This window comes from Heloderma suspectum, chromosome 4, assembly GCF_057233095.1.
Source record: "Heloderma suspectum isolate Gila_16-S chromosome 4, 16-S_ref, whole genome shotgun sequence".
NCBI classification, from domain to species: domain Eukaryota; kingdom Metazoa; phylum Chordata; class Lepidosauria; order Squamata; family Helodermatidae; genus Heloderma; species Heloderma suspectum.
The window spans coordinates 190,535,394-190,546,660 of record NC_139461.1 but is presented as its reverse complement, the minus strand read 5'-3'; the positions used below and the strand labels follow the sequence as shown (position 1 = coordinate 190,546,660).

At 48.9% G+C, this 11,267-nt stretch overlaps 1 long non-coding RNA gene across 1 annotated transcript in view; it reads right to left on the bottom strand.

The window, feature by feature from the left end:
* Positions 1 to 1,944: 1,944 nt before the first annotated feature.
* Positions 1,945 to 11,267, bottom strand: part of LOC146347876 (uncharacterized) — a 33,995-nt gene continuing 24,672 nt past the window's right edge. Inside the window, exons 2-3 of the long non-coding RNA XR_014789906.1 lie at positions 3,728 to 3,812; positions 1,945 to 2,475 (exon numbers count right to left, since the gene is read on the bottom strand). This is a non-coding gene — a long non-coding RNA (uncharacterized LOC146347876). The remainder of the gene's footprint in view (positions 2,476 to 3,727; positions 3,813 to 11,267) is intronic.

Genomic DNA, 11,267 nt, shown 5'->3' with positions numbered 1-11,267 from the left:
GCCGCGGAGCTGCCGGCCGCCTCCGGCCGCCCACAGCCAGACATCCAGCCGCTGGGCAGCCCTGCAGGGACGCAAATGGCGGCTGCCGTAGCTGCCGTCATTTGCATCCCTTTCTTTCGCTGTGATAGGCTACGTAAAAATTTACGTAGCCTATCATGGCAAGGGAAAACCCCAGCGTACGCAAATGGCAGTAGCCACTGCCATTTGCATATGCTGGGGTCCCCCCCCCCGCCGTGATAGGCTACATAAATATTTACGTACCCTATCACGGCCTCCACAGGGATGCAAATGGTGTCCCTGCATTAGCCATGATAGGCTACATAAGTATTTACGTAGCCTATCACGGCTGAAGAGGAGCAAGCAAATGGCAGCTGCAGGATGGCTGCCATTTGCACAGCAGCGCGGATGGGAGTAGGTAAGTGCTCCGTTTCATGCACCTGTTGTGGGGTGGGAGCGGCGGGCACTTCGTCCCGCACGCCTTTTGTGGGGTGGGGGCTTCATTCCGCGACAGTTTTCAGGGGGTCGAATGTACTGGCATTCGGCCTCACTGAGATCCATCGCGGAATTCTCTGACATCCCTAATCCTGATAAACACTAGCCTAATTAATACTGGTGCATATATTGATGCATATTCACAAGTGACCCAAACATATGTGTCATTTGTAGACTTGTATCTGTAACTGAGTACAAAAAAGTAACATATGAATTAGCACTTATAACTGATAAACCTCAGTGTTCCTCCTCTTCAGGAATGGGGATTGCTATAACACTTAAACTTCTGAGCATGCCAAACTTTAAATACAGACTTCTTTCCTACTATATCCCCAAACAATTGTGATGGCCAGTTGGTTCTTCTTATGAATAGGGGTGCACGAAAGTCACTTACCTGTTCTCGCAGCTTTTCGCGGTGGGGGGGAGGCGCTTCGCTGCTCTCCCCCCGAAGTTCAGGCCTGGGGGGGAGGCTTCCCGCCTCGCCCGGCCGAAATTCAGGCCAGGGGGGAGGCTTCCTGCCTCACCCGGCCGAAATTCAGGCCGGGGAGTAGGCGCCTCGCCTCGCCCGGCCGCGAAATAAAACTTTTTTTTTAAAAAAAGCCCCCGTGATAGGCTACGTGATGATTAACATAGCCTATCATGGCTAGATCTGCAAAGTCAGCCATGATAGGCTACATAAATCGTCACGTAGCCTATCACGGGTGACTTAAAAAAAAAAAAAAAGCGCGTACGCAAATGGCGGCCCCCATAGGGAGCCGCCATTCGCGTTCCTTATTTGGTCGCTGTAGTCTATGTAAAGATTTATGTAGACTACGGCGAAAATAAGGGCAACGCAAATAGCGTTGCCCTTATTTTCGCCGTAGTCTACGTAATCTTTACGTAGACTACAGCGACCAAATAAGGAACGTGAATGGCGGCTCCCTATGGGGGCCGCCATTAGCCGTACGCGCTTTTTTTTTTTTTAAGTCACCCGTGATAGGCTACGTGACGATTTACGTAGCCTATCATGGCTGACTTTGCAAATCTAGCCATGATAGGCTATGTTAATCGTCACGTAGCGTATCACGGGGGCGTTGTTTTTTTTTAGTTTTATTGGAATGGCGGCGGCGGCAGCTGGTCGAAAAATCGGCTGCCGCCCCCGCCCCTGACGAAGACCCGACGAACCGCCGCCGGGACCCGCCGCCGGGAGGGACATTCGGGAAAGGTAAGTCCCGTCCCGGGGGGGGCGGGGGTGGAGAATTTCTCCCCGAAACTTCTTCGGGGGGCCGAACACGTTGGGGCTCGGCCCCCCGAAGTTTCGGGGAGAAATTCTCCGCCAACCCTACTTATGAACAACTCTTGTACTTAAGGACCATTCTCTCCTAGAAGTTCTAGAATTCTCTTTTCACAGATGCCTGTTAACACTTAAGCCTAAACATCTACCAGATGCCAACATTGCTGCAGGCATTTTCTGTGGGGTATTGTAGTTGTTTATGTATTGTTTGCTGTCATTACATATACCATACCATAGACCATATTCACCAACCAGCAGTGTAGTGGTAAATTCTGAAGTACAGGCACTTATCATGATATAAGGCGAGCTATTTCTGCTTATGATGATGATTAGAAGTCACATAGGATGTGCGAATCAGCAAAACCAAGTTTGCCATAGTCCTCAGAATTCCATCTCGAAAAGCATTCCAAGCCGAGTCCATATCATTGTGAGCCTTGTTTTTTTTCTTCCCTCATGAAAATCTGTGCATATTTTCATGTGTATTTTCCATGTTCATCTTTGAAATGTACACATTCATCTCCCATTGATTAAAGCAGATTTGTGTGCATCTTTCAAAAGTGTGCATCTTTCAAAAGTATGCATTTTTTCAAACACATTTTCAAAATGTACACATGCTGTTGAACACATTTGGGGGAGAGGCTGTAAATCACATCGCAAGCTCCAAAATCTAGAGACTTCAACTACAGATGGTGTCCGAGTCCGCATTCGGTCTGGAAAGTGTGAATGGGGTAAATCCTGATCACATACAAATTGAAACAACTTTCTCATCTATCCTTAGACATACACCCATCTCTAGTTTTCCTCCTATTTCAAATCTTTAAAAAAAATTGTAGTATTTTATTGTGGTACTGTGCTTTAAATCTGTGAGCCACCTCAGTAAATACATTTGAGAAGTCAAGTATATTAAAGGTGTGTGCAAATGGCCTCTCAAAATGTTTGCGCCTGTTTATGGGCAGAGAAATTTAGACGGTTGACTTCATCTGTTTTTTTTCTTTTTTTCTTTTCCGTTTCTCGTGGGGAGTTCCCATTAGTAATAACAGTAGTAGCACAGCTCCTTTTTTTTAAGGTTTTTGTCTTGTTTTGTTTTGCTGTCACTGCAAGTAACAGAATGAGTAACAGGAGCAGTAACTGTGCTGGAAGCCTGGCCACCATTTTTAAGAATTTATTTGTTTGTTTGTTCGTTCATTCATTCATTCATTCTGCCCAACAGCCAAAGCTCTGCGGGCAGTTCAGAACAGTTATCACTATAAAATACAACAACCTGATAATCACAGTATAAAACCTTTGCAAGTTTAAAACAGTATAAAACCCAAGTAAAAACTAGTAGTATAAATCTCTAAAATACAATAAGAGATTTAGGGTGCAATCCTATGTATGTTTCGACAGAGAAAAGGCCTACAATCCCCAGCATGACCCAGCCAGGATTGTGCCCTTAATAGAAAAAAAACCTGAAGAACTAAGAATGCCTGGGAGAATAAAAAGGTCTTCACTTGGTGCTGAAAACACCACAATGTAGGCACCAGGTGAGCCTCTCTGGGGAAGTCATTCCACAGCTGGGGTGCCACAACTGCAAAGGCCCTCTCCTTAGTAGCCACCTGTCTCACTTCATTTGGTCAGGGCACCTCTGAAGAGAACCTTAGAATCTGGGCAGGTATATGTGGGAGGAGGAGACAATCCTCCACAATGCCCCAAACCTAGCATTGTTACAAGGAATTGCGTGTGTGTGTGTGTGTGTGTGTGTGTGTGTGTGACTCTGCCCTGGAGAATATTTGCAGAAAATTCTGTAAAGTGGCCTTCTTTTTCGGGGGGGGGGGAGTGAGATGAGAAAAACAACAAGCCTCACATAGTTTTTGGCAGGAAAAATATCATTGGAAAAATCGGATTAGCTCTAATAAATGTTTTAAGTAAGTAAGTAAGGCACCCAAATTGGTTATAATTTAATGAAGACTAAAATGGTCTCACCTCGAGTGCTTCTTTGGACAGCATGTCCATCCCACTAGCATTGGCCTATCCCCCTCCTTTCTCCACTTCCGTATCCGTACACCACCTATGTAAGAAAATATATGTATCACCAAATGTGTTTAATGAGGGCTGAAGCTATACTGATACATAAAAGGAGGCACCACTAACGCAAACCTTTTAAGCCCAAATGCTGTTTAATTGAACTACATGCTGATTATAATAAAAGCCCCCAAACTCCCCGAGAGTCAAATCCCAGTTGTTTTTCACTTAAAGGAAAGTCAGAAGCAATACCAGAATCAGGCACCCACAGCTTTTCACACAGCTTTGGAGCTTTTAAACAGTGGCTTTAGTAATTTTTTCTCTACCCCCACCCCCACCCTGCATGTGACCATCAAAACTCAGAGTCTGATCACGATGACAATGTGGTTTCTTTCATGAGCTTTTTACTGCATACAATATGAGAGCCTTCCTTAGATCACGAGATCAAACTCTGTAGCAAGAGACATCAACTAGTGTTGTACCGTACTCCTTCCTGTACTTTCTCAATCTCTTTGCTTCCCTGCAAAAGAGGCAGTTGTTTTTCTGCTTCCTGTGCAGAGATAGGGAGAATGTTGGAGAAATTTGTTAGTGTGCGATGCTTAAGGACTTACCTTACTGTAACATGGTGGCCGAGGTGTGAGTGCGTAAGTGTCTGGTCTTTCTTTTTCAACTGAGGTTCCATTCTCCTGTACTTTGCAGCCTCCCCAGCTGTGGGTAATTTCAGAAAAGCCCCCTAGATGATTTAGCCAGGACTTGGTCCCGTGGGGTTTGCAACTACTGATCCCTACTGAAAGCTGAGTGATGAGGAGGAGGAGGGGGGGAGGAAGGGGGGGAGGGGAGGGGGAGGTGGTGGTTAAGGATGTACAGATTCTGTAAAATCTGTTCTGTCTATGTTTCGTGGGTTGTCAGGTGCCTTTTGTTCCGTCGCCTATTCACAGACGGATTAGACCCTTGTTGTTTTTGTGAGGAAAAATACACCAATAATTCTATCAGAGGGCTCCCAACAATTTACACATTTTACCTGAATACGTAACATTCAGTGTATTGTCGCCCCATTCTATTCAACTTTTCACTGTGTATATTTACCAGTCTCAGCAGAAATTTGCCTATTTTCCTACAAATAAATATGTGTAAATTTCGGGAAAGGTTTTGTTGTTGTTGTTTTAAGATCCAAAAGTCCACTGACTCCACATGGCCTGAGGAGGTCAGTCTGCAGTGGATTCCGCAGGCTGGGTTTTTGGAAATGCCAACTTATTTTAGTCCATCTCAAGTGTATCCAGCATCCCTAGTGGTGGTCATGTCCTTCTAACAACAAAAAAGCAAAAATGCCTCACTCAGCTTTCAGGCACTCAGTAGTAGGGGTGGACGAAAGTCACTTACCTGTCCTCGAAGGACGTTCGCGGTGGGGGGGAGGCGCTTTGGTCCCCCCGCGAAGTTCAGGCCGGGGGGGGAGGCTTCCCGCCTCGCACCGGCCGAAATTCAGGCCGGGGGGGAGGCTTCCCGCCTCACCCGGCCGCGAACGCGAAAGTTAAAAAAAAAAAAAAACGCCCCCTGATAGGCTACATGACGATTGACGTAGCCTATCACGGCTGACTTTGCAAATCTAGCCATGATAGGCTATGTGAATCATCATGTAGCCTATCAGGGGGCTTTTTTCTTTCTTTCATTGCAATGGCGGCGGCGGCAGCCGGTCAAAAGACCGGCTGCCGCTCCCGCCTCGCTCGAACACCCACCGAACCACCGGCCGGACCAGCCACCAGGAGGGACATTCGGTGAAGGTAAGTCCCGTCCCAGGGGGGGTGCAGGGGGCAGGGGGGTTCGGAGGATTTCTCCCCGAAACTTGTTCAGGGGGCTGAACACGTTGGCGCTCGGCCCCCCGAAGTTTCGGGGAGAAATTCTCCGCCAACCCTACTCAGTAGGGATCAGAGGTAGGGATGGCAGAGAATTCCGCCATGGACTCAAATGAGGCTGGATTCTTAGAATCCGCCCCCCCCCCCGGAGTCCGTGGCAAAACGGACCACTCACCTCCACCACCCTGCGAAGTTCACGCTGGCTGGATCCTACCTGCCTCCGCTGGGTCTGTCCGCTGCCAGACTGCAGACACAAATGGCGTCTGGCGTAGCAGATGCTATTTGCGCCCCTGCTCTTTGCCCTGATAGGCTACATAAATCTTTACGCAGCCTATAGTGCGAGGGAACAGGGATGCAAATGGCATATTTGCATCCCTGCTCCTTCACGCGATAGGCTCCATAAAGATTTACTTAGCCTATCACAGCAAAGAGCAGGGATGCAAATGGTGTCTGCTATGCCGGATGCCATTTGCGTCTGCAATCCGGCAGTCAGGCAGCAGACTGACCCAGCCAGCAGCTCCACGGACTCGACGTGGAGCAGAGCCAGCTGGGGAGGATTCCGGGGGGGGAGGAACGGATCGCCGACCCCCCGGACCCCCCAGCAGACTCAGGTAGGTGGGGTTCGTACACCCCTAAGCAGATGTCGAAACCCCAAGGGACCTTGGGGCCAAAGTACAGGGACCTGCAGCTAAGCTCCCCACAAAAAATGACTACCCAGACAGCAGCAGGTACAGAAGCAAACTCCATTTTATTCCTGTAGTCATGATGCTACTATGACTTAAATGAGTGCATAAAACTGCACATGCTCAGAGAGTTCCTTTTTTAAAATCAGGGTTGCCAAACGGTGCTGTTGGTTTTCTAATATCTCAAGAATGTAGAAGTAGTTTTAAAGTGTGCGAGGGTGGGGAAGAGAAATGTTGGTTGTCTGCTTCACAACTGAAGCAATGCACAAGGCCATCTAAAGCCCCCCACCACACACACACACACACCCAAGACCATTCAATCCAGGGTCTGGCATTACCTAGCTGCACAACTATAGGCTGTCTGAATATTTACAAGGCAAGGATATTTGCCTTGGACTCATGCCTTCTCTGAGGTGAACGCACTGCCCTCCTATTTGGTGCAGCTCTATTATAGATGGATGTACACTCTTCTTCATCCTTCAGCTGGTGCTGAGTGACAAGGCAGTTTTCCCATTCTTTCATCAATCCATACAATACGAATAGGGACGTATCAGAAATTTATTTCAGTTTGTTTTTGATCAGGATTTACCCAGTTTGCACTGAGCACAGATTCGGACACAATCTGCAGTCGAAGTCCATACATTTCCAAGCTTGCGATGTGATTTTGGACTGCCCCTGTAGTAGCCTTCAAACTCTCAATTTAGTAGGGATGGCAGAGAATTCCACCATGGATTTCAGTGAGGCCAAATGCACTGGCATTCGGCCCCCTGAAATCTGTGGCGGAACAGCCTGCCCCCCGCCCCCCCATGGATTCCCCCCCGGGACGAGGCTTACCCGGGGCGGATGTTCCGGACGGCGGCAGCAACGGCGGCGGGTTCAGCAGCGGCGACGGCGGTTGGTCTTTCAACCAGCTGCTGCCACCACCATTTGCATCCTGGTCTTTGCCGTGATAGGCTTAGGGATGTACGAAAGTCACTTACCTGGTCTCGCAGCTTGCTTCGCAGTGGGGGGGAGGCGCTTCGCTTCTCCCCCCGAAGTTCAGGCCGGGGGGGGAGGCTTCCCTCCTCACCCAGCCGAAATTCAGGCCGGGGGGGAGGCTTCCCGCCTCGCCTGGCCGAAATTCAGGCTGGGGAGAAGCACCCCGTCTCCCCGGCCGTGAACTTCAAAAGAAAAAAAAAAAAAAAGCCCCGTGATAGGCTACGTAACGATTTACGTATCCTATCACAGCTAGATCTGCAAAGACAGCCGTGATAGGCTACGTTAATCGTCACGTAGCCTATCACGGGTGACTTTGAAAAAAAAAAAAAAGCACGTACGCAAATGGCGGCCCCCATAGGGAGCCGCCATTTGTGTTCCTTATTTGGTCCCTGTAGTCTACGTGAAGATTTTCTCCGTAGTCTACGTAAATCTTTACGTAGACTACAGGGACCAAATAAGGAACGCGAATAGAGGCTCCCTATGGGGGCCGCCATTAGCGTACGCGCTTTTTTTTTTAGTCACCCGTGATAGGCTACGTGACGATTAACTTAGCCTATCATGGCTGACTTTGCAAATCTAGCCGTGATAGGCTACGTTAATCGTTACGTAGCCTATCACAGGGGCGTTTTTTTTTTTTTAACTTTTCTTGTAATGGCAGAGGCGGCAGCCGGTCGAAAGACCGGCTGCCGCCCCCGCCCTTGCCCTTGACGAAGACCTGCCGAACCGCCGCCGGGACCCGCCGCCGGGAGCGACATTCGTGAAACTTAAGTCCCATCCCGGGGGGGGCGGGGGGGCGCGGGGGGCAGAGAATTTCTCCCCAAACCTTCGGAGGACCGAATGCGTTGGCACTCGGCCCCCCAAAGTTTCGGGGAGAAATTCTCCCCCATCCCTAGATAGGCTACGTTAGTATTCACGGCAAGCTAAGCAACAACAACAACAAAAAACAGCGTATGCAAATGGCAGTGGCTACGGCGGCCACCATTTGCGTTCCCTATTTTTCGACGTAAATATTTTTCAATGTAAATATTTACGTAGGCTATTATGGCAAAAAAAGGGGGAACGCAAATGGCGGCCACCATAGCCACCGCTATTTGTGTACGCTGTTGTGGGGTTTTTTGCCCAGCTGTGATAGGCTATGTAAATACTTACGTAGCCTATCATGGCAGCCTGGCTGGACGCAAATGGCGGCCGCTACGGCAGCTGCCATTTGCATCCGCAGCAGCCCGTCCATGGCCGGAACTCCGGCTGTGGACGGGCCTGGCCAGCTGCTCCGCGGAGCCGCCGCAGAGCAGAGCCGGCCGGGCAGGATTCCGGGGGGTAGGACCGGATCGCCTCCCCCCCATCGAGCACCTCCCCCCCACCGCGAATCAATTCCACGAAAAGGTAAGTGACTTTCGTACATCCCTATAATATAGAGGTGCCAAGATAGTGATAAGTCAGATCCAGGTTTACTTACAAGGAGATACTTTATTGAGTACAATCTAGGGATGTACAAAAGTCACCTTTTCGCAGGGGTGATTCACGGAGGGGTGGAGGCACTCCGCACCGCCCCCCGACATCCTAACCTGGCCGGCTCCGCTCCGCGGCAACTCCGCAGAGCCACCAGCCAGGTGCATTCACAGGCGTGTGGAGCCTGCGGAGGCAAATGGCGGTGGCTATGGCGGCCACCATTTGCTTTCATGTTTTTGGCCATGATAGGCTATGTAAATATTTACGTAGCCTATCATGGCGAAAGACAGGGGCGCAAATGGTGGCCGCTATGGCGGCCGCCATTTGCATTCCCTTTCTTTGCCATGATAGGCTACGTAAGTATTTACGTAGCCTATCATGGCCTAAATGGGGAAGCGATTCGCAAAGCAGTGTGAACGGCACCAGGTAAGTGCTCCGTTTCAGGCACCTTTCACAGGGGCTTCGTTCCGCCACAGATTTCAGGGTGGAATTCTCTGACATCCCTAGTACAATCGGCACACAGGCGTACCCTGTGTTAGATCAGACAGCTTCTCTGAACCCAGAGCCAGGGGGTAAAATGGGTCTTATACCATACATGTTAGCAGTGAGGCAGCATGACTCTAGCAAGTGCCAACTAGTGTTCATTCCCAGCATAGGCATAACAGTGCTTGGTCAGAAGGGACACAGTCAGAGCTTTCCCACCACAGACACCTGCAGCTTTAAAACAAACAAGCCTCACTTCCCAGGAACATCTTGATAAAATACCTTCTAGCTTGTTAGTAGGGAATGCGCTGAGGCTGCTCTGTCGGCTTTATCACTCTTTGACTCATCTGGGTAAATCAAGAGGCCTGTTAGGGAAAACAGCAGCCTTCTGAACTCAAGTCAGAGAGCATTATGGATCATCCAAGCCCCACGACAACTACTGATAGCTTGGTTCAGGCCTGGGGACTTACATTCCACCCCCACACCCCCGATGATCAAAGGGCGATTAAATCTTCGCGTCACAATCTCTTCTTACCCAGAGGGCCGGATCTTCTTTGCCCTGCCTTTTGATCACTGGGGGTTGATCACTACTTGAATATATACACTTTAAAATACGACAGCTATATGAGCAAGCACACAAAGCTATAAAGCTGCTAATAACAGTCAGAATTATTGCAACCACTCGCTTCTAGTTCTACCACTCCCCGATTCTCTGAACCAGTCTGAAATCAGTTCGAAGAGGGACTCCTCTTCTAGGTGATGTATTTTCTCACTTTGCACATACAAAGCCCTTACACTGTGATTTATCACACTCTGCCTGTCAGGACTGTACAGGCAGCATTCCTGCTGCAACATGGCACAAACGCTGCCTTGGGCCGCTGTAATCATGTCTAAGGCCAGGCAGTTCTGCTAAACAGCAGTTCTCATGCTGTTTTGCCTCAGCAGTGTTGTTCAATACCATGTCTATTGCCCTTCAAAAAATGTTCACTTTGTACATTATTGTGGCTACTCCACCCCCAGGTAATAAGCTCCAGGCATAATCAGCTGAACTGAAGATGTCTCATTGCCATCTCACGTTCCAGGCTCTGTAATTACCTACTGCAGGGCTTTTCAGGGTATTCACAAACTTATAGGGACCCCACAGCAGTCCCAGGGAGCATCTTCTAATCCATCCTGGGGGCAACCATGGGCACACTTTTTCTCCACAGATCCAATAACTACCATTAGGGCTGGCCCAGTTAATGCCAAATTTATGATTTGGCACCCCTTCTTTTTCTTTCTCCTGGTCTTTCTCTTTTCCTTTGCCTTACCTCTCTCCTTCTCCCTCTCTTTGTTTTCCCCCCCTTCTTTGTCCCCTGCCTTGTCTTCTGCCACTTTCTCCTTCTCTTTGTTTTTCTCCTTCTCTCTGTCCTTCTCTCCTTGTCTTTACCCTTGTCTTTGTCCCTGTCTCAATCTTTCTCTTTTCTCATGGATTTGTTCACCTTCTGCATGTTAACTCTGAAGGCTCTGTCCCAGGTGGCGCTAACATCAAACCATTGGGAACCACACTCAGTGTCATTCAGGGTTACAACTGAGAATAAAGACGTTTGCAAATATCACATAGTATTTAAAAAATCATAAAATGCGCACAACAAACTTTCATTGAAATCTAACACCATGACTGGAAAACACCCTCTTGCATGGTGAGGCATGATGGAGCAGATCCAGCAGTCATACTGCTCCTCTAGGCTACATGGTCAGGGCCCATCAAGATCAAGGGAAGGGCAGACTTACACATGCAAAGAGTTCTAGGCTGCCGAGGTTCGCATCGGCAACTCCACACTGCATGAGTTCTGGCAGAGGGAAGTTCAAAAGTCATAGATCAAACTCAGCCTGCCATACGCTGAGCTGACTACAAACACACAGACACACAATCCACAGCAACGAGAGTTCAAGTCCACGAAAAACCTCAGTGTACTGTCCATGGCAAGTCTTTAACAATCCAAAGTTCCAGACCATATGCAGAGTGCCTCTCAAAAGCCCAGACAATGGATCCAAACAGAGAAGGCTTTGGGCAAT